The sequence below is a fragment of the Carassius carassius genome, chromosome 39 (assembly GCF_963082965.1).
Source record: "Carassius carassius chromosome 39, fCarCar2.1, whole genome shotgun sequence".
In the NCBI taxonomy this organism is placed as follows: Eukaryota; Metazoa; Chordata; class Actinopteri; order Cypriniformes; family Cyprinidae; genus Carassius; species Carassius carassius.
Window position 1 is genome coordinate 17,467,453 of NC_081793.1, and position 27,044 is coordinate 17,494,496.

General features: G+C 39.5%; 1 protein-coding gene across 1 annotated transcript in view; it reads right to left on the reverse strand.

Moving 5' to 3' along the window:
- Positions 1 to 25,929, reverse strand: part of LOC132121516 (bone morphogenetic protein receptor type-1A-like) — a 52,524-nt gene extending 26,595 nt beyond the window's left edge. The window contains exons 1-2 of the mRNA XM_059530998.1: positions 25,705 to 25,929; positions 8,962 to 9,065 (exon numbers count right to left, since the gene is read on the reverse strand). The gene's annotated coding sequence lies outside the window, so the exon portion shown is untranslated. The remainder of the gene's footprint in view (positions 1 to 8,961; positions 9,066 to 25,704) is intronic.
- Positions 25,930 to 27,044: the final 1,115 nt, after the last annotated feature.

Below are 27,044 nucleotides of genomic sequence, written 5' to 3' on the forward strand. Positions count from 1 at the left end.
TTCGGGACTGAACTTTGTTCTTCAATGATACTAGGTCCCCAGCCCGAGATCGATCCCGGAATCAATCCCAGGACATGTTTGCGTTCACACAGAAGGCAATCCTGCAATGTTTCGGCAATTTTCGGGGGGCCAGTTCTCCTCCAGCCAGATGAACCAGCAGGTTGATCCATGCTGCAGCAAAGTTTGATTGTGCAGAGGGCTCATCTGGTTCCATTGTCTTGTCCCAGTGGCCGTCTATGAGGCAAGGTATTCACTGGGGATCCGTCTCTGGGGCTCATCTAGTTGTCCTGGTCTCCACTCACATTCAGGGCCGTCGAGGTCATCTCTAGGTGCTGATCCATCATCTGGGATGGTTACAGACTGGATCTGGTGGCTACTGTAACACAATATACTTCTTCTTCATAGGAAAAGAGAGAGCAAGTACAATTCCCATTATTCCAAATGTCTACCAGACAGTATCAGACTACAAGCTACGCTAAGACTGACTGAGTCCCTCTATAGACCATGCTACTGCTAGAGGCCCATTCCAACACAATCTAGTTTCACAAGGGAAGTTGTGGCCTAATGGTTAGAGAGTCGGACTCCCAATCGAAAGGTTGTGAGTTCGAGTCCCGGGCCGGCAGGAATTGTGGGTGGGGGGAGTGCATGTACAGTTCTCTCTCTCCACCTTCAATACCATGACTTAGGTGCCCTTGAGCAAGGCATCGAACCCCCAACTGCTCCCCGGGCGCCGCAGCATAAATGGCTGCCCACTGCTCCGGGTGTGTGTTCACAGTGTGTGTGTGTGTGTGTTCACTGCTCTGTGTGTGTGCATTTCGGATGGGTTAAATGCAGAGCACAAATTCTGAGTATGGGTCACCATACTTGGCTGAATGTTAGGGGTGTAAGAAAAAATCGATACACTTGAGTATCGCGATATTTTTTTTTGCAATACTGTATCGATTTTCAAAAACGCAATATCGATTTTTTTTTTTTTTTTTTTTTACGTGCAAAAATATTCATGGTAAGACGGTTCACGTTTATGTTTATGTTTAAATCCCTATCGCTAGATGGCTATGCTGAGACGCACCACTAGTGTCCTCACAGTGTTTAACTTTTTGCTAGAAGCTAATAACAGCGTAGTAGTTATGGCTGAACCACATGTAAGACCGGCTCCCGCAGCATTCCGTGCTGAAGTGTGGAAACATTTTGGCTTCCAGTGTAAAGAGGGCACCACCGATATCGACAGGAGCCATGCAGTTTGTAAACTGTGTCAGGGAAAAGTCAAGTACTCTGGTAATACCACGAATTTGAGGGCACATTTAGCAAGACACCATTCAGACACTCAGTTAAACGAACAGCAAGCTAAACGAGTCGACTCGTCACAACTCACCCTTGCTCAAGTTCAAACGCACAAATTACCAACGACTTCAACTCGTGCAACCAAAATAACCCAGTCGGTAGTTTATTTCATTTGTAAAGACATGCGCCCGCTCAGTGTGGTTGAAAACGAAGCCTCGTTACACTATACCGTCCCGGCAACACATCACGGATATCGCTGTGCCCAATCTTTACAAGGAGGTTAAAACAAACGTGTTGGAATGTCTAGCTTTAGCTGAGAAGGTTGCCTTGACGTGTGACGCTTGGACGTCTAGGGCTACCGAGTCATATGTGACGCTTACGGTCCATCACATAACTGACGAATGGAAGCTGGAATCCTGTGTACTGCAGACGAGAGCGATGTACGATAGCCACACCGGAGAGAACATCGCTGCCCTACTGAAAGAGGCCGTTGCTGAGTGGCGTCTGAACATAAAAGATCCTGTCTTAGTTACAGATAATGCAGCAAATATGCATGTGGCGGCTGAACTTGCCGGCATGAGCCACATACGGTGCTTTGCACACAGTCTTAACCTCGCCTCACAGAAAGCGCTGAAAGTGCCATCAGTGGATCGACTACTCGGCAGGGTCAGACGCGTCACCGCATTTTTCAGACGCAGCACCATAGCTAGCCAGCAGCTTAAACAAAATCAGCTCCTGCTCAAGCTACCAAAGCACAGACTAATTACAGACGTTGTTACAAGGTGGAACAGCTCGTATGATATGGTGGACAGGTTTTTAGAGCAGCAGCCAGCCATCTGTGCAGCTCTCCTTTCAACAGAGGTCCGCAAGAGTGAGAAGGATATATTCACACTGACTGATGCTGACATCACATGTGCTGAAGCAGTACTCAAGGCACTCAAGCCCATGAAGGATGCTACCTTAGTGATGTCAGAGGAGAGCATGCCTACTGTTTCCATCATTGCACCACTTTATGCAAAGCTTGTCACGGGCACAGAAGAACACCTGGATGACACACAAACCGTGAAGAGTATCAAGGCTGCTATAGCAAAAGATCTGGGAAAGAGATATGCTGGTGATGAACAGGATATACTGCGAATGGCATCAGCTCTTGATCCTCGGTTTAAGGATCTACCATTTCTCTCTGAAGCAGAGGCCAATGATATCTACTTCAAAATAACTGATGCTGTGGTGGATGACCTCACCAAGCAACAGAATGTAAGTAACAAATAAATACATCAAATACACACACAAATGAAATATTATGTTTAAATATTATTAAATATTATTAGGAAATATATTATCACATTAGGCCTACAGTGTAAATAAATAGTAATATAATCTCCATTTAATTGGACTTGAATCTATATACAAAAATAGTATGATTAATATGTATCCTCCTATTGTATGTTTTGATTATAGTTTTATTTTATTTTTCTTGTCACTTTATTTCATTTTAATTTATTAAGTTTCATCTCTATATTTTATGATTGTGGGAGGATCTTGGGCTTTGTTGTACATAGTTATACATTTAAAAATGTTTAAATAAAGAATCACAAAAAAAAAAAAAAGGATGAATTTGGGCTAAGATAAGATTTAGTTGGTGTACATAAATTTACTGTAAACTAATACTAGTTTGATTTAATGTTTTTCAGCAGCAAGGAGAGGTAGAAAGTCCAATGGAGGAAACTGGCTGGTCAGAGGAGGTTGATCAGCCAAACTACGAGGATGGCCCTGTATCCACCCAGTCCCCCAGCAAGAGACCAAGGAGCTCATGTGCTTTGGCAGACTTGCTTGGACCTACTTTTGCCTCTACCAAAAACAATGCAACACCAAAATCTGCACATTACACTGCAACAGCTGAGGTTAAACGTTTTAGGGAAGAACCCCCTTTGCCACTTCCAGAGAATCCTCTCAGTTGGTGGAAGTTCCATGAGCACGAGTACCCTCACCTATCCAAAGTTGCGAAGCGCTTTCTTTGCATTCCCGGTACAAGTGTCTCTTCGGAGAGAGTTTTCTCCTCTGCGGGAGATATTGTTAATGCACAGAGAAGTGTCTTAAAGCCTGAGCATGTTGATCAGCTGGTTTTCCTCCACAAAAACCTTAAGATTAAATAAGCTTCCCTTTTCATTGATTTAATTAGTGTTACATTCCTAAATGTTTCCTTTAGGAATTGTTTTTTTGTAACACTAAGTGTTATGTGTTGGATGTACCCATATTAGTGCAAGCATTTTTTTAATGACAGATTGCACCTCAGATTGCACCTAATGTGTTATGCATTAGCCTAGATGTCACAGTCAGGGGCTATGTATTTTCTTTAATTGACAATTTACATTTGTTCCTTAATGTTTCCTTTAGGAATCGTGTTCGTGTTTTTACAACACAAAACGTGTTGGTCTGTTGGATGTACCCTGTGTTCTAGGAATAGTGCAAGCATTATTTTTATTGACACAGACAGATGTCTTTTATTTTTTTCAGATTGCACATAATGTGTATGTGTTATGTATTGTGACAGGGGCTATGTATTTTCTTTTATTATGGCCTACTTGAGCATATAAAAATTTGCTCACTAAGAACCTGTGAACCACAAATCCCAAACTGTTTGATTTTCTGTGTACTGAATTGTTTACCAAAAGTAAACTTCTTTGAGTTTTATGCACATCATGTCTTTTTTAAATATTACTTTTCTAAAATTATAGTCCTACTTTAAAAAAATCCCAATATATCGCCTTATGCACAGTATCGAAATATATTGCAATATATCGAATCGTGACCCATGTATCGTGATACGTATCGTATCGCCAGATTCTTGCCAATACACAGCCCTACTGAATGTCACGTCACGTCACGTCACGTCACGTCAAACGTAACATTTCCTCACACGGAGGACACAAATCTTTAATGAAAAGTACATAAATGTTAACTAAAGGTACATAAATATTTCTGAGAGATGCTGTGTCAATGATGGCTTAAATTTACTGATGTAAACACTCTCTGTTTGGACTTACAAGCCCTGAGCAGATACTGGGAAACTTGAGCAGAGGCCACAGTGGGTTCACAAGACGGCTAGATTTATTCTAGTCTGTAATTACAACATTGAGCTGAAAATAAGGCTTTGTTTAAGCAGATGCACACGCTCCAGCACATTCCACAACCAAATGTAGCCTAGCTCTCCAGAGAGGGCTTCACGTCACAGAGACATATGGCTGGGACTTGGGAGGTTAAATTCTGGACAACACAACAGAAGGCCCACGCTCACTTCAACAATCACAGATCAGCTCTGCTGGAAATTGGACAGAAATGCACTCTGCGCAATGTCCTGCATTATACATTACACTACCATACAAGGTCTGGGTCAGAAGGTTTTGTTAATAAATTTTTCTTCTACTCAGAAATGACACACAGATAACTAACAGAAAAGATATTAATGTTACAAAAGTTTTTTTTTTTAATAAATCAACGAAACCTGAAGATAAAATATAAATTTTTCCATAAATATTTTAAGCAGCATCATGTTGAACTGTTTACAACCGTGATAATAAGAAATAATTGTGATATTAACAAATAAATTTTACAATGTATTCAAACAGAAAACAAATATTTTAAATTGTAATAATATTTTATATACCATGTAAAGTTTTACTGTTTTTGCTCAAATAAATGCATTGCCTTGGTGAGCATAAGAGAGTTCTTTCAAAAATAAATAACATAATAATAACAATAACTTTTACTGACCCCAAACTTTTGAACGGTAGGGTATCTGTACCTACAACAACTTCCATGGCCCAGTCATGTGACCATGAAGACTCGATTACTTCAGCTATATACACTTTTTTTATTGGTCGTGAATTTTATTTAATAAATTAAATTTTTAAAGGCCAAAATGGCTTATAAAACACAGGTCTGGTAATAAATAAAGTAATTCAATAAACACCAAATGTACATAATATTAATTTCTATTCATGAATCATTAAGAACCTGTGAAATAGCATTATTGTAAGTTACAGAAACATTTCTCTAGTATAAACAGACTAAACTACTAGCTATATTTTCCAAATGGAAAGACTAAAGGGGGTAGAAGAAACTAAAACAGCCCCAAGCTTTGGACATCTCTTCAGGTTCAATTATCTCCATCTAATTTTGATTCAGAAATTAGTGTTCTCTACCCAGGGATAGTCATTCGAGTTCCCATATCTACACATCCATTGTGAAATCCAGTCTGACAGATCACATACCACAGCGCAGACCTGTTCAAGCCAATTTCTTTTTGGATGCGGAGAACAAAATCCATATTACTAAGTGTCTAGTCCCTCTGTGTATAGAAACACATGTCATCCAGCTGGCAACTGAATGTGACATTGCCCCCTTCCCCAAAAACACTAAGTGCAAATTGTTTTGAGCTGAAGGACGCTGCCCTGATGAGCAAAGCATGAAAGTGCACTTCATGCAGGGATCTCAGATGTCTCCAATTCTCTAGGCAGGATGCTTAATGGCTGCGGCAGGAGGTTCCTCTGAATCAAGCAGATCATTTTCACACTCTGCAGAGGTTGTGCTGCCAGAATGTCTGTTCCTGCATGAGTTTACAAATTAAGATGTCTGACACAAGGTGTTTAAATGGAGGCTATTTTTTTTCCTTTCTTATCCACATAGTAGGGATGCACCGAAATGAAAATTCTTGGCCGAAACCGAAAACCGAAAAAGAGAAAACCAAGGCCGAAAACCGAAACCGAAACACCGAAAGAAATTATCCCAATTATTAGTACCATTGCATTTATTGCTATGACCGTGTACTAACTTTACTAAAATTAAAACATTGCAATTGCATAAATTAATATTAAAGTTTCAAAGATAATTACAATTACATAAATTATAAAAAAACATAAAAATGCATAATTACAAATTATGCAAATATTTATTAAGCACATTGCAACAATGCACAGTATAAAATAAAATTCAAACTAAAATTTAATCCCACTCATCTGTATATTAAATAATAATGTACAGGCCTACTGGCCTGCAGAAAGGTTTTAAAATTAACTGTTCTCTCATAAAAAGTGCATTTAGGTGAAGAGCATTTGAAATTTTTCTCTGTAGTACTAGAAAGTGCATTACTTCTCCAGTAGGCAAGACTGTTATCACTTCTGGGGATGGGGACTTCAGACAGATAACCATCTAGCTGTTGAGCAGTTGAGCTTGTCATCTGCCTGACATTTGAGAAATATTTGAGAGAGTGTATTTAAATAGGGCCAGGGCATAAATAAACATTTTTATCAAATTAAAGCAGAAATCTAGCAAAAAATCTAGCAGAAATATGGCTACAATCTGATATTATGCATGTATATGTATATGTGTGTGTATTATATATGCAGAGACGAGTCTTTTTTTTTTTGCGCTCTGATCTCAGTCTCCTGCGCTTGGCGCTTCTCCGTCTCCACGCGGGTTCTCCGCATCCAGCGCGGCCTGGAGCATTTCTCGTGTGCTCTGCCATATTTCCGCGTCCAAGTAATGGTCTTTATAACGCGGATCAAGCACATTCGCGATGAAGTGCGGAGGATCCGAAAAGATCTCAGTGAGACGTGTGCTAACAGACTCTATAAGACTGTACTTTTCTTTGTTTTCACTTCGTGGTCCGTCTCAATCTCTTTGTTAGGAGACGCTTTAGTGCTGCGAATAAAGGAATAAGAATAGAGAGAATGTTCTCTATTAAGACCCACTGGTGTGAAGTGAATGACGCGGGGAGCTCGTGGTCTGCGCTATGCAGGTGCACGTGCAGGTCGCGGTTTCTGTTTGCGTCATCATAACATTTCGGCCGTGTTGTTTCGGTAATAAAAGTGTTTCGGCCGAAAACCGAAAATGCACTTTTTGGCCATTTTCGGCCGAAAATTTTCGGTGGCCGAATATTCGGTGCATCCCTACCACATAGATTGGAGAGACATATTGTGCGCTGCTGGAGATCTGTATTCTTATCACGTGAGGTGATGGTTGTTTTTCAAGTACCAAGGTTTGAGTTGCTGTCTCTCAAATGGCTATAGGGCATGACAGAAAGGAAAGTGGTGTATTTTCCACTACCTGCTCACAAATTCCATGGCTGTGAATTTAAACTACAAAATATCTGTCATTTCACAACTTTACACTGACTTGTTACCTAATTACAGCAGCAGGAAGAGCAGTAAAAGCCTTTGTTCTTCAAAGTGTGACTGTGGACACTTTGATCCAGGATCCAACAAAAAGTGCATTTACATGCACTTTAAACTTTCATTTTAGTCAGAATAAAACAATAATTTGTCTTTTTAAAATGTAAACCATTTAGTCCTACTGAATTCATGCCAGTCCATTTTTTGTAATGTTGCACCAGCAGTGAAGCTCTGTTTCATCTAGCTACAGTTGGCCAAAGTGCTGTGCGACTGCTCCAAAAGACAAAGCACTCCTACCCAAACAAAAGACAAAGATCCACATATAAACAGGTCAAAACAGACGAACAGACCACATAAAACAGGTGGCCAAAGTAATACAAACAAAAACCAGAGTTAGTTTACAATGTCACTTTCTGTTATGCTTCATGTGCATATTTGAAGTTGTTCTGCTTCTGCTTTTTGCAAATGTTCGCCGTCACATATGAAATATTCCATGCCCCATCTCAGTGCAAATTAGTTATATGTGTGTGGTCTGTGTGTTAGTGTAAGTACAAGAACGGATTTGTCTGAGCAATTGTATGGGGATCTCAGGCAGCCTGAGTGCAGTTTATGAATGCGAAATTGTACAGGAACAGTGTAGTGTGTTTGCCCAGAAACCACAGTAACGAAGAGGATGGAGGAACGCACTGGAAAACTTTAGAGATGCCCACAGGCGAAGGCCCTCTTTAGAGCCTGGCAGATCACACAGCCTCGTTCAGCTCCACATCCTCTGCAAACATGTGGCTGCAATTGAGTGGAACAGCCCCTCCCTCAATCCAGCCATCCAACCAGCCCCATGTAAACATCCCAGGTCCATAAGACTCGCTACATCATGCACTGATTGACCCATGCCTCTGAGCGACATCTAAACTCTCACTACAGTCTAATCAAAAGTAAAGCCCTTAAGTACCTGAGAAAATCTCAACGGTGAACCCTTCAATGTGGCGGAGTTCTGCATGTCAACGCGGTTCTCATATGTCATGGGTCATTAATGCGGAGTGGAACAGTGGAGGTGGGCTGCAGGGTATCTGTTCTCTGACAGACCAATCCAGTGCCAATAATTATGCGACAGGAAACTCACTGATTGCATAGGTCTGTCTCTGTCTCAGGCACAGGGTTAAGGGTTAAACTCTGAGCTTTGGTAATCAAGATTGGAGTATACTCCTTCTCTCCCTATGAAAATACAGCCAAAGATGGAAGTAGTAAAGAAAAATTGCAGCATTTACTAATGTAATTGGCTATTGAGAGTCTTGGAAAAAGAGGTGACCCTCTGTTAACAGAAAATAGAAAACTCCAACCATTTACCAGCAGTTTCATTTCAGAAAAAGCTTCTGTGAAACACAACAGACCCTGATTTACGAAAGAAAAAGTATAAAAACACAAAGACCACAGTAAAAAGGAATAAACAGAGTTAAATTACAGAGGAGCTTCGTACACCAGTCTGCAACAGGAAGCAGCAGGTTCTTACCTCACAGGGTAGCAAGTGTGGCAGCACATGATGATGAAGGGTAATCATGAGTATCAGCATTAAAAGTCTTCTGTCTGCAGATCACAGAGCAAAGCCACAAGCTCCTGGGGAGCAAAGAAAAACTTCATTAGGAAGCCACTGCTGCATAAAGCACCAACAAACAACAATTATACTATATCAGAGGAGCTTTACCAAAACTTCTGCAAATGGAGATAAAATGCAAACTGCCAGAAAGTCAGAAAACAAAGTAGATCTGCAGGAATCCAATACTAATGAATGTCATTTGGCTTACTTTCTTACACTTTTGGAACACTCATATAGATTAAGCATAACAATATTTGATCTCGTATAAAGTTAATTATCATTATCTGGTTGCATCACAAATTTAAAAGACAGCAGATCCCCTGTTTATTATTCCCATTATAAAAATTGGATCAAGTGAAAGAAATACGTCAGCAATGTTTGAGTGCACAGAGTACAAAAGAATTAGAAAATAGTCTTGGATATTTTCATGATTTGTCATGTATTGCTTTAGGACACTTTCGGTGTGTCACAGTTGCACAGCTGCCAAATCACTCCATAGCAAAAGAAATGTGCATTAGGGCTGCATGATTATGATAAAAAACATAATTGACGATTATTCCCTTGAAACTGTAATTGCGATTATTAATTATGATTATCACAATTTACATTAAATTATCTTTGAATAATTGTTTGATGCAACTGCATGCCATATTTTTATATAAAAATAAAGAAGCTAAAAACACACAAAGTGAAATATTTTGTGCTTCTCTATAGTATTAAGCCTCAAATGTCAAATACACATCGGATTGGTTTTTTCTTCAAATTAGAAAAATATGAATGGTATTATAATGCTATACTAGAACTTATGAGAACATGTTGAAAGAAAAAACATATCTTAAGCGTGCAGAATAACATAAGTGGACTTTGAACGATTAATTGCCAGTTTGAACGATTACGTAATAGTGGCATCCATAATTACAATCGCAATTAGTAATTTGATTTATTGTGCAGCCCTAATGTGCATCTTGAAATTATTTTGTTTAAATCTTTTTAAGGTATTTAATGAAACAATCCGATAGTTTTGGTTAGATACCGTGATTTCAGTTTCTTCAGAATTATTTAAACATTGTCAAAGAGAAAAGGATTATCACAGAAAAAAATCTTACTTGGTTCTATGCATCAGTTGTTGATTGAATTAAGATGTGAGTGTTTCAGTCAAAAATAAATGCAATCTTGAGTATTGTGCAGTGGCAGGGTTTAAGCAGAGAGATAGATAGGGTGTTAATGATTACAAAGTTTTGAAAGTTATCTTTAAACTGGTTATAAAAAGTGGAAATAAAATGCCACACTGCTCACTAAAAACCACTCGTTGCAGCCTAAGATTACTTTCTTGTTTACATTTCCATGTTTATACTTCTGTTTCAAAAATGAAAGTACATATTTGCAAGCAAGGTTTCACACAGTATCATATGCTATAACATGCCAGGTGCAAACTTAACAATATGACACCAAAACACTCTTTCTTGAGGTGTCAAGAAAATTGCTGTCAAGAAAGTTCATGGCAAAACTTTGCACACATGCACTAAGTAACACTAAATAGGTCACACAGGAGATCCATAATACTGTTCCCACATATTAAACTAAACTGAGACTTTGTGTGGATTAGCGCCCAACGCAAGGCAAAAACGCTCCTCAGACAGAGTGTCACCAAGCCTGAGACATTTAGATCCATACAGGTGCCAGGAGGAGTTGACCGCGACTTCCCACGCTTCGAAAGAGGATTATAACTTATTTCCCAAGGAATGTTGACTTCTTCCCAAATCTGTAGATTTTGGGGTAATCTTTTCAATAGCCCTCATTAAAAACAACCGTTTTAGATTTAGCCATTTGTTATTAGAGTGGCTTGTGTATACACATCTCCACTTCAAAACTATTGACCGGAAGCGATTTGTGACCTTGTTTTTTGTTGGAGTGCTGAAAGAGAAAATATATGCAGAAAGTTGAGGGACAGCAGTAGGAAGTGGAAACCAAACATATGAAGATGTCATCACTGCTGTTAATTCCAGAGGGTTTAGTAAAACCAACAGGGAAGCATGAGGGTGTATAAAAAGCAATTGGAACTCGAATGGGAGACTAATGTGATCAAAGCAAAAGATCAGCCATAGCTAATTGAAATTGAAGCCCATGAAATGAGAAGGTTAGTGTGGTTCACTGAGGCGCTGAGGATAGGAACACAGATGCCTTGAGGGAGGGCTCAACTGTGCCTGCAAAGAGCTACAAGGCACCCACTCATTCTTTTTACACTGTGGTTATGATATTCCTTAATGTTTGTGATATTTTACAAGCTTGGAGAGAGCATTTATTCACGATTCAGCTCTGTGGCAAGGCAACAGCGAAGTTTTCTTTAATTTTGTGAGATGACGGCAAACTGTTTACTGTTAAAGCCACAGGCTTCATGCTAGGCTTGCCATGATAGACGATGCTGACGGTGATGCAGTTATTAAGCCGCAACACCAGTTACGTCACTTGCTCACCACGGCACCAACCCCCACCACCGTTTAGATTTTTTTAGAGTTAAAAACATTTAGTTCAGTAAAAAAACAGGCAATACAATTAAAAACTGAACGCGGCTGCTTAATGCAGCATGCCGGACAACAGTCGCATCACAGATCAGATTTCATTTCTCCAGTGAGGAGAGTGAGTAGAGCTGACTGACAAGAGGAGTGGGGTGAGACAGACAAGATGATGGTGGATAATTTAGTTTAGAAACTAAATGCAAAAGCGCCTGTTTGACAGTATTTTGAGAAGCCTGTTGACTTTTGCCATTTATAAAAGGTGATTTTGGAAGTTTTTTTAAAAACATTTGCTAGTTATTTAATTAGTTTCACAGTGTTTGCTGATTTTTACTTTATTTAAACTTTGTGTAATTTGTCTATTTTATTTGACATCAAGGTGTATGCCGTGCCTCCGAGCTTTCTTATTCGTTTGCTAATAAATGTTCTACATTTCTTATTTATTTGGTAATATATTATACCTGTTTACTTATTTACAGTTTTGTACCTATTTAAACTTCATGTAAGTTATTTGTTATTTTATATTAGGCATAGCCTGCACTACAGCATGGGGTATTTTTATTTGTTTTGTTAATAAAAGTTCTATGTTTAAAACATAGGCTAAAGTGAGTTTGACATTGTATTTCGTTGTTGCATTCATGGTTTTAGAAGAAAATGCTCCCTTGACTCTACCAAAATTTGTTTATGACTGCGCAAATCATTTTACACGGGACTGCTTTGTGAATGAGGGTCAGTATAAAGCAGGTTTTGCACAAAAGTTGCTCCTGAAGGATGGAGCAGTGCCAACTGTTTGTGATCCAGCTACACCTACAGAAGAAGTATCGCGCTTTTTAAAAAAAATTGCCTTTCTGAAAAAGTTTCTTGGCACTTTGTAAGGCTAATGTTGCTAAAGTTACCATTGTCTGTCGGTTTTCACTGAAGCTGCTTTTACGTGCTACGAGAATGACAGAATGTGGGAGTTCAAATTGCATATGAAAGCAATGTGAAGTTGACCACTGGAATAAGTAGCGGGGCTTACAAAGTTTGTTTGGCACCATGAGTTATTTTATCGCGCCGTATAACAGAACTTTCAAATGTATCTAGTATGATAAAACAGTGCTGCTCAAATACTCAAGACCGGTTGACTGTGGCATAATAAAAGCTCCGCTACTTTCGAGCCATGTGTCATGCTCATTCAGCGGCCTAGTTTCGCTTCGACGGCTTTGAGCCTCACCCTGCTTCATACTACGACGTTAATAAATCATTAGCTCATCCATGAACATGATTTCTGCCAAGTCCTGTCGGATTGCATCAGCTGTGAGGATGAAGACGACAACTCCCATGATTCCACACTCAGTCATGGTGCCATCAAACTACACCTACACGTTTCTTTGTTTTGTTTTGAATATGTGCCCTCTAGAAGCGAAAAAATTACATATTGTGCCTTTACTCACCCTTATGCTGGCCAAACCTATAAGTCCTTCATTTATCTTCAGAACACAAATTAAGATATTTTTGGTGAAATCCGAGAGCTTTCTGTCTCTGCATAGACAGAAATGCAACTGAAACATTCCCAGGCCAAGAAAGGAAGCAAGGACATTGTTAAAATAGTCCATATGACATCAGTGGTTCGACCAGGCACAGAGCCCCACCAAAATATAGACCTCTATATAAACTGAAACAATAATAAATTGTAAATGTTTTAAGGGTGGTGTTGGCGCAGTGGATAAGACACATGCCTTTGGTGTAAGAGACCCAGGTTCGAATCCACTGTGAGACACCAATCAGAATCAGAATCAGAAAGAGCTTTATTGCCAAGTATGCTTGCGCATACAAGGAATTTGTTTTAGTGACATAAGCATCCAGTACACAGAGACAACAACACACAGACAAAAAAAAAAAACAATTACAGGAGAATTACAAATTGGCAAATAAATAAGTGTATAAACAATTGTGCTATAAATGATCATGGAATAGGATTGAGTGAGATGCAGGAATGTTCTAGGATGGAGGGGTAACAAATAAATATAAGGATATTGCACATATTTGCATAAGCATAAGTTTAAGTGGGAAACATTTAACTGTTCGTGAGGTAGATTGCCTGGGGGAAGAAACTATTCTTGTGCCTTGCTGTTCTTGTATTTGCGGCTCTGAGGCGCTGGCCAGATGGCAAAAGTTCAAAGATGGGGTGACTTGGATGTGAGGGATCCAGAGTGATTTTCTGAGTCCTTTTCCTCACTCTGGATGTGTACAGTTCTTGGAGGGTGGGCAGGGGAGCACCAATAATCCTTTCAGCAGTCCGAACAGTTCTCTGTAGTCTACTGATATCTGATTTTGTAGCTGAACCAAACCAGACAGTAATTGAAGTACACAGGACTGACTCAATGACGGCTGAGTAGAACTGTTTCAGCAGCTCCTGTGGCAGGTTAAACTTCCTCAGCTGGCGAAGGAAGTACAACCTTTGTTGGGCTTTTTTCACAATGGAGCCAATGTGATTGTCCCACTTCAGGTCCTGAGAGATGGTGGTTCCCAGGAATCTGAATGACTCCACTGTAGCCACAGTGCTGTTCATGATGGTGAGTGGGGAAAGTGCAGGGGGGTTTCTCCTAAAGTCCACAGTCATCTCCACTGTTTTGAGCATGTTCAGCTCCAGGTTGTTAAGACTGCACCAGACAGCCAGCTGCTCAACCTCCTGTCTGTAAGCAGACTCGTCACCGTCCTGGATGAGGCCGATGACTGTAGTGTCGTCTGCAAACTTCAGGAGCTTGACAGAGGGGTCTTTAGAGGTGCAGTCGTTGGTGTACAGGGAGAAGAGCAGAGGGGAGAGAACACATCCCTGAGGGGCACTAGTGTTGGTGGAGCAGCTGTTTGACATGAATTTCCCCAGTCTCACTAACTGTTGCCTATCTGTCAGAAAGCTGGTGATTCACTGACAGATAGAGCTAGGAACAGAGAGCTGGGTCAGTTTGGTCTGGAGGGTTGTTAGGATGATGGTGTTGAAAGCCGAACTAAAGTCCACAAACAGGATCCTCACATAAGTCCCTGTTTTGTCCAGATGTTGCAGGATGAAGTGCAATGCCATGTTGATTGCTTCATCCACGGACCTGTTTGCTCGGTACGCAAACTGCAGGGGGTCCAGTAAGGGTCCAGTGATGTCCTTCAGATAAGCCAGAACCAGTTTTTCAAACGACTTCATGACGACAGACGTTAGAGCCACAGGTCTGTAGTCGTTAAGTCCTGTTATCTTGGGTTTCTTTGGAATGGGGATTATGGTGGAGCTTTTGAAGCAGGAAGGCACTTCACACAACTCCAGAGATCTGTTGAAGATCTGTGAAAAGATGGGGGCCAGCTGGTCAGCACAGATTTTCAGACAGGCTGGTGTAACGCCATCTGGGCCTGGTGCTTTTCTTCTTTTGTTTTTCTTGAAGACCTGGCGCACATCATCTTCACAGATTTGAAGAGCAGGAGGTATGGAGAGGGGGATTGCAGGAGGTGTTAATGGTTGTGTAGGGAGATGGTCAGAGTGGGTGTTGGGGGTTTCAAATCTACAATAAAACTCATTCAGGTCGTTAGCAAGTCGTTGATTAGCCTCAGTGCAAGGGGATGGTGTCTTGTAGTTTGTGATGGCTCTCAGTCCTCTCCAAACTGAAGTAGAGTCGTTGGAAGTAAACTGGTCTTCCAACTTTTTAGCGTAGGTCTTTTTAGCCGCTCCAATCTCTTTGTTCAGTGTGTTCCTGGCCTAATTGTACAAGACCCTGTCCCCATTTCTGTAGGCATCCTCTTTGGCCTGACAAAGGTGTCTGAGTTTTACTGTAAACCATGGCTTATCATTGTTGAATGTTAACTAAGTCCTGGTAGGAATGCATATATCCTCACAGAAACTAATATAGGATGTTACAGTCTCTGTGAGTTCGTCCAGATTGGTGGTAGCAGCTTCAAAAAACGCTCCAGTCTGTGATGTCAAAACAAGATTGTAAATCCTGCTCTGTTTCGCTGGTCCATCTCTTCACAGTCTTTACTACAGGTTTAGCAGATTTAAGTTTCTGCTTGTAGGTCGGTATAAGATGAACCAGACAGTGATCAGAACGTCCCAAAGCTGCTCGTGGAACAGTGTGATATGCATCCTTTATTGTGGTGTAACAGTGATCCAGTATATTACTGTCTCTGGTGGGACAGGTAACATTCTGTCTGTATTTTGGCAGTTCACGAGAGAGATTGGCTTTATTAAAGTCCCCAAGAATGATTAAAACAGAGTCTGGGTGTTGTTGTTCTGTGTCTGTGATCTGATCAGCGAGTTTCTCAGGCTTACTTGCGCTTGAGGAGGAATGTAAACACTATGAATGAACGAGTGAAACTCCCGCGGCGAATAGAACGGCTTGCAGTTGATAAACTGCGTTTCTAGATCAGGACAGCACATCTTCTTTAACACAGTTACATCTGTACACCACCGTTCATTGATGTAAAAGCATGTCCCGCCGCCGCGCGATTTCCCCGTTGATTCTGCTTCGCGGTCCGCTCTGAACAGCTGAAAGCCCGGCAGATGGAGTGCGCTTTCCAGTATGGCATCATTCAGCCAGGTTTCCGTGAAACACAGAGCAGCAGAGTGAGAGAAATCCTTATTTGTCCGAGAGAGCAGGAGGAGTTCGTCCGTTTTGTTGGGTAGAGAGCGGAGATTTGCCAGATGGATGCTAGGCAACGGCGTTCGAAATCCGCGCTTCCTGAGTCTGACGAGCGCTCCCGCTCGCTTTCCCCGTCTGCGCGTCCTGAAGCGCTTGATCAGCGCCGCTGCTCCTCCGATAACAATGTTCAGTAAAACGTCTGTATAATAGAAATCTGGAAAAATATTATGTGGTGTGTTCTGCCGAATGTTCAGCAGTTCATCCCTGGTGAAACTGATCGTGTTTGTTAAACAAAAAACAGGAAAAACGAACAAAAACAGTACAAACACTGGAGAGCCAAGCACTGAAGCAGCCATGTGTGGCGCCATCTTGGATTAGTGTCCCTGAGCAAGACACTTAACCCCTAGTTGGTCCAGAGGCGTGCGACCTCTTACATATATAGCAACTGTAAGTCGCTTTGGATAAAAGCATCAGCTAAATGAATAAATGTAAATGTGTTCAGCATTCTCTAACAAATACTTTTCAGATTTTCAATACTGTTTTAATACACATGGTTTTAGCAGGCATGTCTACATGATACTAAGACGGTGTCTGAGACCTCCCGAGCTCTGCAGCACCCTACAATTTTGCAACGAAAATATGTGGTCAAAAGGGGAACTGCAGCGCGCTCTATTTGAGAGCCATTGGGGCAGATTTGAGACTGCCCCGCTTTATTTCACATTACCTTACCTGAACCTCGCTCCACCAAGACGATATACAAGTTCACTTAAGCTATGTGTCTGCATCTGGTCTGTAACTAGTTGGCATGACTTTTTTTTTTTTCTATTCGGAGTATGAAATTAAAGTATAAATCCTTAAGTTTAAATGTTCTCACATGAATAGCATTTATATGGTTCTATTGTGTTTTTGTTTTATTATTCTGAGAATAGACATATGATCGTCTTTCCTCACCCGAATTGCTCCACAACTTGTAAGATTCTAAATCAACATTTGGAGGTGATAAATGTCATATTAAGGCAATTATAATACAGCATTTTATGCTGTTCTCCGAGCCTGTCAATTAAAGGGTCATTCCACCCGTGGAGACATGAATGTGTATTGAAAGTGGGTCATATATGTAGTAGAATAGTATCATTTTTTTTTTTTGGTCCTTCTGGGCCTATAAAAGGCAGAAAATAACTTTTTAGAGCTTGTGGACTGTAGACAACAATCCCCATAGTGCATTGCAATACTCAACTCCGCAGGCCACTCCCACTACTCCGCCCATCAATGTGGATTAGTTGAGCTCTCCTCTACGCTACCGATTGTAAATTATTTGGCACAATTTGTTGTGAAGAGTTATTTTGTGACCCAATTAATGTTTTTGTGACAAAATGGTGTGAACTTGCATAGTACCAGGATGTTGTTCAAGAACAAGGAAAAGTATTCACAGAATCCCGAAAGATACGGACTTGTGCAAAAAGTGGCTACGGGCTAACGTTATCAATAACCCTAAGTTCGGTGAGGACACAACACTTGAAGCACTAAAAAATCAGATGGTGTGCAGTTTACATTTCAAGCCCAAAGATTATGCGCCTAACCCCCTAGGATTGAAGAGACCCGCGCTTTTGAAAAACTCAATTCCTTCAGTATTTTCCTTGCCAGACGACGACGACGAAAAGCCAGGAACGTCGGGAACCACCAGCTCTAGCAGCACTAAACGCATTTGCCTGGAGGTAATGTTATTTCTGACTAGACTCTATTAGCAGCTAGTGGCTACTGAGAACACACACTGACATAGTCGTCTGCTGTTAAGAAACACATCTCCTATGATTTTTCTGTTTACGAACTAAATATCTTGTATGTTTTGCTCGCTTGTTGTTTTAATGTGTCTGCCTCAGTAACTAACGTTACACTTGTCAAGAAATGAGTAAGTAAAGTTAGTATGTAACGTAATAATGTAACGTTAGGCACTTAGCTAAAAGTTATATATAAGTTTGCTATTATCGATGTAAATCAACCATGTTTTACTGTGTTAGTTTGACGCTTTTCATGTTTTTTTTTTTTTAGCTGCTCGTCGTTGTACTGTGGCTCATAAAGGTAGCCACGAACATCCGTTTCTAACATAACTTCGTCTAAATCAAAATCCTCCCCAATGCATCCGTCTGAAAAATCAGTATTTTCCTCCAAGTTTCTCCCGGTGAAATCAAACGCACGGGCACTGATCTGTGATAGGTCTGTTAGCGCATTAGGTACAACCCCCTATGGGCAGACTACTTGTGCTTGTAGTCTTTACAGAAATCCACCCTTTTTATACTTCCTCCTACAATGACGTCAAATGATGATTTTTGCGTCATTGTAGGAGGAAGTGAAAAAGGTAAATAGTGGATTTCTCTCGTCTCAGGGGAAAATGAGAGAATGTTGCACAACCATTCAATAGTATGACTGGTTTTCTAACAATGGACCTCTTAATGCAAATGGGTGGAGTGACCCTTTAACATTAGCGTGCCACCCACAGGATAACGCAAGGACATCTTTGCCAAAACTTTGTGTATGTGTTCAGAGATGACAATATAAATGTACATTTTTTTTTCATATATTTATTATTCAATATATTTTCATATATTTTTGTGGGCAAACAAAACATTAAAGAGAATATCTTTATTCAAAGATTTATTTTCTTCCGGGTCAGTATCCTCCACCCTTCATGAGAGTACCACAACGCATGCGTCTGATGCTGCTGATGTAGAACACACATCATTATTTTTGTTTTCTTTGTGCACAAAAAGTATTTTCGTAGCTGACTGAAGGTCTTACGGGTTTGGAATGACATGAGGGTATGTAAGTAATTAAAGTTGCAGTCGGTAACTTTTGGCACTCGAGTCTGGCAGAAGAACATTGTGTGATGGATAAATACAATAAAATGATACGACTGGCATAAAGACTGTGACCTTCACATGACCAAGATGTAACAGAGAATCCGGCCTTTTTTTTCAAAATAAAAGATCGTTATGGCTTAGCACACTTCTACTTGTTATTTGTTTTGCAAAAATCCACCGCTCCCGGCTCTTCTGGTCCAATCAGCGTAGGGCTGTGCCACAGAGTTGTTTTGTGTTGAAAATTAAAAAAATATATATAATGATCGAGTACATCATGAATCCATTTTCCAAACCGTGTTTTTTTTCTTATCCTGAATCACTATGGTACCCATATAATAAGTGTTTATATTCGGACTATTTTAGTCAGGTTGGAGTCGGCAACGCTGCAGAGTATCACAGTACCTGCGTCACTCGCCATAGATGTAAACAGAGAGAAGTAGCTCCGGCTACATGTTCTTCCGCCAGACGTGAGCACCAAAAGTTACCGACTGCAGCTTTAATGACAGAATTTTCTTTTTTGGTTGAACATTTCCTTTAAGAAATGCGATTGGCAACGTTTAAAGGAGAAAGGCAATAAATAACCGTGGGCTTACAACAGCTGAGTGATGATGACCACCATATAACACATCTGTTCATATTCACCATTTAGGAACTCTTACTCATATCCTCTACAAAGCAGAGACCTATTATGGAGGAAGTCATTCAATTACAACCAGCAATTCTCCATTCATTTAGGTTACGGCCCTGAAACAGAAAACACAATATGCAGGCTGTAGCTTTTGGTGCTGTACTCACTGAGACTTATCCTCCAATCTGCTTATCAAACTTAGTCATGTTTTAAAATAAGACTGCATAAAAAAAGAAGCTGAATGAAAAACATAAAAATGGAAGTTTAATTTCTAGTTTTCATTAATCAAGGTTTAGAGCTCAACAATAAGAATTTGTTTTATATTAGAGCAGATGGGTTTGTATTTGACCTGTCAATATTTTCCACCATGAATATGAAAAATTACTATTTTTAGCAACATGTGTCAGGAAAACATACATATATATATATATATATATATATATATATATATGTATCAGAGGTGTAATGATACACCTATGGCACGGTTCGGTTTACGGTTTTGGAGCCACGGTTTGGTCCGGTTCGCTTCACTGTGGGGGCAGGGTTCATGTCATTTTACCAGCAATGCTAAGGAACAATACATTCACTTAACTTAATAATAACAACAAAAATAACTTTTTCTTTATTAACTTTGGCTTCACATTTTTAGTGCAGTCAGCATACATGAGTAAACAAAAATTAAATAAAATACTTCCAATGTAGCCTTTTGTAATTGTACATGCCCTGTATCACTGGTGCTCAATAAAAATACTTTAACAATAAAAATACTTCTACAATAAAAAAAAATAAAAAAATACTTCCAATGTAGACTAGTCAGAATAAAACATTTATCTCTTTAGTGCAGTCAGCTTACCTGAGTAAACTAAAATTAAATTAAATATATTACTCCAAGACTAGTCAAAAATAAACACTGTCTCTCATTGTCCTTCCACCATGAAAGTGGATTTTAAGGGGGAATAAGGGGGATGTCTGCGGTCTTGGGTGACGGGATGGGGGGCTTATGATATAAGACTTCGTAGCCTATAATAAAAGATAATGAATTACAAACCTTAACTAAACACATTTTTATAAATTTTTATTTCTGTAACCCTAACACTAATGAGCTTAAATGTATTTTTTGTACACAGCGCGGCGAACTGTCAATCACTCCTGTACGCGTGCATCACTGTCCTCCTCGCAGCTGCAACAACTTGCGCCCTCTTCATCAAGCTTTAAAACAAAAAGGGGACAAAAAGGTCGTATTGTCTTTGTGCATATAGATTAATCAGATAAATGAATATCTAAATTCGTGCCTAGCCGCCTACGGTATTTTTTTAGAACTTAACCTCCGCAGACAGTTTTTAATGTTTATCAGACAATAACTACTCAAGATTTTGCTTTAGTATAATTTTCGGGACAATTAGGGCCAGATTCGGGATTCGGGACAACAGTTTAGATTTCGGTAACCCGGTACCTTTGTGATTCTTCATAGACATAAACGGAGAGAAGTAGCTCCGGCTACAATGTTCTTCCGCAAGACGCAAGCAGTTCTGTTTATTAACCGCTAGAGCGTCAAAAGTTACGGACTGCGGCTTTAATTATTCGGTTTCTGTACCTGGACACTTACAAACATAAAAAAAAAAATTAAACACTGTGTAAATAGCACAAACAAATAAACAGAATGAACATACAAATTAAACACTTTCAAACAGGACCCACTGGTACAACCTGCTTACAGTACAAACCTTGTCAGTGAACTATGAGGGCAAAAAAACTAAACAGAAACAAAATAATCTTTCATTAATCATAATCGAGGTAAAATGTTCAATTAATCGAGGTTTTGATTTTAGGCCATAATCGTCCAGCCCTAGCTCAGTACTAATATATGTTTTTATTGAGGGTTTTGTTCAGGTCGAGCAGTGCTATGAGCACAAGTAATGTTCAGACAGACAGAGCCAGACTCTGGAAATGCCCCTCTTTATAGTCGTGTGGTTCTGTGCAGATGCCAAACACATCTCAGACCTAACATAATGTACTGCAAAAATACAGACGGCATGGTTTAGGAGTCTCTTTCCATAATAAAATGTCAAATATAACTACCTATGCGAAGCAGAGAGAAAATATCCAATACTTAATCAAAACACTACTCAAAGAAGAGCATGCAATACTGTTTAAATAAATCTCACATTTTTAAAAAGCATTATGGGAAGAACTACAAAAGGGCCCACGAGACCAAAATAGGGTCATAGTGGCAGGTGCTAGCAATAAGCCAGTACCTGATTGATATAAAGTAATAGCAGTATGTGGTAGAGTTAAACACGGAGACGTCTCGGGACCACAAATAATGGATGCGTGTGCACTTTGCACGCTGAGCTAACCACAACCAACTCTGCTCCATTGTTCTGTGTGGTCACAATGGCACCTTTCAACAAAACACTCCTCAAAGACATGTCATTTCCTACACAGAGACAGAAAAAGTGAGTGACAAGTGAAAAGGTATTACATAAAGCACTACATCGACATGAGGGTGTGAGGGCTTAACAAGGGCTAATTTAGTTGCAGTTTCCAAACAAGAAGTGTTTTCGGTGCATTATTCTCTAAAAAGCATACGCCAAATTTATGACAAGCACAACCTGCATGCATGAAGATGAGCTTCACTTCTCAGTAGAAAACAAGATTTTTTTGGAGTTATTTCAACCTGATGCAACTTTTGTCCTTTTTCGAAGCTTCTCAAAATAATAATTCTTCACTTGCCAACTGCATACAGGCCATTTACAGGCTTGCCATTTATAAAGGTTTGAAGATAACATTTAGTGAGAAAAGATTCACCAAGCGGGGACGTGTGCTACACATTTCCATGCAAAAAGAAATAAACAGGCTGACTGTTACTGCAGAAAACGATAAAATCTCCAGTCCCCAGACTCAATTTCACCTGCCATTCAAGGCCATGAAACTAGCCATTCTCTGGTTTTTCACTATTACACTTATTACAGCCAAGGTGAATTACACAACTGCAAACAACTGAACAGCCTACTATGAAGCATGAAACTCTTAAAATAAGTCTTAAAGGGACAGTTCACCCAAAAATGACAATTCTGTCATCATTTACTCACCATGATGATGACTTTCAAAACCTGTATTAATTACGTTCTTCTTCAATAAATCTTCATTATTTTTCCACAAAAGAAGTCATACAGGTTTGGAATGAAATAAGGTGAGTAAATGATGAGAGAATTGTATTTTATCATTCTTTTTTCTGGGGGGTGAACTATCCCTTCAAGCAAATGAGAGCATGAAAAACTAAAAGTGGCTTTGCTTAAAAGTAACGTCTGAGTCTAAGTGATATTGCTTTCTTGTCTCATTCAGCTTCGAGCATACAGGGAGCGAAACCTGACTCTTTTTCTCACTCTCCCCCCTTTCCACTCTCCCTCCCTTTCGTTTTCGGGAAGTCGTGGCCTAATGGTTAGAGAGTCGGACTCCCAATCGAAAGGTTGTGAGTTCGAGTCCCGGGCCGGCAGGAATTGTGGGTGGGGGGAGTGCATGTACAGTTCTCTCTCCACCTTCAATACCACGACTTAGGTGCCCTTGAGCAAGGCATCGAACCCCCAACTGCTCCCCGGGCGCCGCAGCATAAATGGCTGCCCACTGCTCCGGGTGTGTGCTCACAGTGTGTGTTTGTGTTCACTGCTCTGTGTGCGTGCATTTCGGATGGGTTAAATGCAGAGCACAAATTCTGAGTATGGGTCACCGTACTTGGCTGAATGTCACTTCACTTTCACTTTTTTTCTCTTTCTCTCTCCTCCCCCCTTTCGAAGGAGAGGCTCTTCTAGGGCCAGACGAAGGCCCAAAGGCTGAAAAATACAGAACGAGTCATGCATGGAGGAAGCAGGCCACCATTTCTCCTTAAATACAGCCATAAAGATATATATAAATAAAGCCTAGCTCTTAGGAAGAAAATTAGATTTGGTTCTCTCTTTCCCTCCCACTCCTGGCCTTCTATTTTAGTTGCAAGCAGAGCACAGGCCTTTTTCTGGCTCGTGGTTGCAGGAGCAATTCAGATTGCTGAAGGTTTCATGTGCTGTGGGAGGTGGGAGGGGTGCTGCTGGGGTCATGTTGTTGAGCACTTACAGATATGCCAACAGATAACAAAACATGATGCAAATGACAACAAATTGGTGCCAATGATTCATGAGAAAGAACAGGCACAGGACTAATCTATCTGGCACAGAATGTGAATGTGAATTCCCATGTCAAGGGCAGGGCTGACCTTATAAACATGCTTCAGGGCAAGTAGTCCTGATTATATATATATATATATATATATATATATATATATATATATATATGCATTCTTAAAATGTATGCACAAATCTAAGTACATTATTATATTTACTATATATCTGAGCAAAAATCTAAGAAAATTACAGATATTTTTTATTAAATCCAGAACAATGGGATACAAAAAACTCTTTTCAAGATATCCAAAAATTTACCAAAAAAATATAAATATTATTTTAAAATGTAAATATAAAAGATAGATTTTCTGAAAAGTCACATTTGCAAAAAACATTGCATGATTGTAGCTGATAAAAGATGGTAAATGTAACTTTATTGAGACAATGCTGAGCTGAAATAGCTAATGTTTCAAAGGCATCACACAATGTTACATGAGAATACATGTGGTAGAGCAATGCGTGCAACAGGAATCTCCACAGCCCATTCATTGCATGCATGCCTAAAAAGACCCCATTTAGAAAATGGTCTGCCTTCAGTTAACATTATTCACACTTGCCAACATGCAATCTCAAATCTGTTCATAATGCTATCTCCCCAATCAAGGAGTTTCAGGATATTAAGTAACTGAAAGTACCCTGTGTTTACTTGAACAAATATTTGTATTCACAGCAACACTGAGAGAGGGAAAATAAACTGTAGGCATTAGGTCTATTTGTGTTTCTGAACAATGCCAGTAAAAAAAGAGAGGGTTTCTTATGAGAGCCAAGAGCAAGCACAGGCCTCTCAAAGGTTCTCTGTTTTTCATTTGGAGCTTTTTTCTCCCTCCACAAATCTGAAAGACCAATACCACAGTAAATTAAGATATTTGGATAGAAGTGCCTCTCTCCTCTCAGGAGATTTATCTCTGTCTCTGTGCTTAATGGTCCTGGGAATAATCATGAGACTGTTCAATCTCTGGGTGCTGTGGAGGGTCAGGAGGATCCGAAAAAGATATATATTCTAGATATCCCATCTAAACAACTATATATATATATATATATATATATATATATATATATATATATATATATATATATATATATATATATATATACACACATATATACATATACACATATATATACATACATATACATATGGGTTATTAGACTTTAACATAAAACAAATGTTATGTATCGGTCGATCTGTAATGTAAAATACTGCATAAAAATTTATTTTTGTTTGTGGTAGTAACACATGCAAAAGAGATCATGCAAAAACTCAGTCTGAATGTAATCAAATCAACATTAAGTCAAAGAACACATAGAGTAATCTGACATATACAATGAAAAAGTCAAAGACAACAAACATCTCTCTAATCAAGGACAAATTGTTTGTAATTCAACTACTGACAAAGGCCAATCCAAGCAACACGACATAAGCAGGTAGTCAACGTGGTTATTTCACGATGCATGTTGGGACTTGACAAAACCCAAACACAGTTGCTATCAAAGCCATCCCACACAAAAAAATATAATAAACAATATGGAGCAACGTAGAGAAACGGAAGTAACGTTAATTTACTTTAATGAGAGCACGGCGGTTGTAGAAAAAGATGATATAATGTGTCAAAAAGGGCTGGAATTAGAAAATAGCACTAAGGAAGAAAGCAGATAAGGAAGAGATAAGGAAGAAAAAAGGAAGAAAAAAAGCATGTCCAAACACTGTAGATCAGGAACACCTCTGTTAGATATAATATTAACTTAACTGTCTGGTTCGCAAAACGAAACCTTGACAAGAGAAACAAACTTTCGCCCTCTACTACCGGAAAGAAAATCATCATGCAAATATCCGGAATTCCCACTTACCTATTTGACGAAGCCAGTCAAACAACTCAAAATCCTTTCATATTAGGATTTACGATTCGTGACGAAGGTCTACTTCAAAACGTGTATTACAGAGACTTTCCGTGGTGAGGATTTAGGAGATTTTCTCCAGCTTTCGATAACGTTTTTCCCCGGTTTCTTTCGTTCGTTTCTCTCTAGTTGTGCCTCTGTGTGAGGGAACATTCCACTCCTGCGCGTTACGCGATGAGCTCGGATTCAGTCCTCCAATCACAGCAGCGCGCTGCTGTAGTCCTCCAATCACAGCAGCGCGGCCGAACGCGAGCGTTCCACTCGTGGACCCGCGCGGTGAAAAAACAAGCAGGAGAGACGCGCTAGAGAGCGAGAGAATGGATGAATGGGAGGGGGTCATCCAAAAGCGAGAGCCGCGGGTGCCATCTGGTGTCAATATGAGGCAGAATGTAGTAGTAGTTTAACTTTTAAGTTTGTAATCCTGCAAGCTATTAATAAATATATAAATACACATAAAATAGGTGTCCATTTTTATATATTACTAAACATACATTTACGTGTGTGGATAAGTATGAAAGAAGAGGTAAGAGTTAACGACTTATCACTCTGAATTTTAATGCCATCTTCAGGTTAGTATTGGTGTTGCAGAAACTGTCTGGGTGATTATTGGCAGAATCTACATGTGGAATGAATTTAGAGAAACTATGACATTTTTAAGAATACACTTCCGTACAAAAGTTTGGAGTCGGTAAGTTGTTTATGTTCTTACAGAGGCTGCATTTATATGATAAGATACAGTAACCATACAATGTTAATGTATTTAAAAACTGAATACGTTTTTTTTTTTTTACGTTAAACTGAATTTTCAGCAGTCATTACCTCAGTCAGTCCTTAGTGTCACGTGATCCTTCAGAACTCATTCTAATTTGGTGGTCACAAAACATTTCCTATTGTTATCAATGCTGAAAACAGTTGTGCTGTTTAATGAACACTTTCAGGTAATTTACAAAATGATCAGTTTAATCCATCTAAGTATTCATTTCTTTTAATAAAAGTTTTACTGAAAAATTACAGAATTCTCAGCATTCAAATTCAAATGTGGCTAATTTTTTCTATGTTCTATGTGTAGGAATAAATTAAATTGTTAATTTAATAATTTACGCCCTAAATACTTTATCCAATAAATTAAATGCAGTAATATCAGAGGTCTTTGTTTCTTGTGTGCCTGATCACTGGTGAGCTGTAGGCTTAAGAGGACTTGAAATCATTATCTATATGGCGCTTTCTGTATGTCCCCACTGTCCCTTTTCACTTATATTGAATGGAAAACAGCAGCCAGAACATTTAGCTAA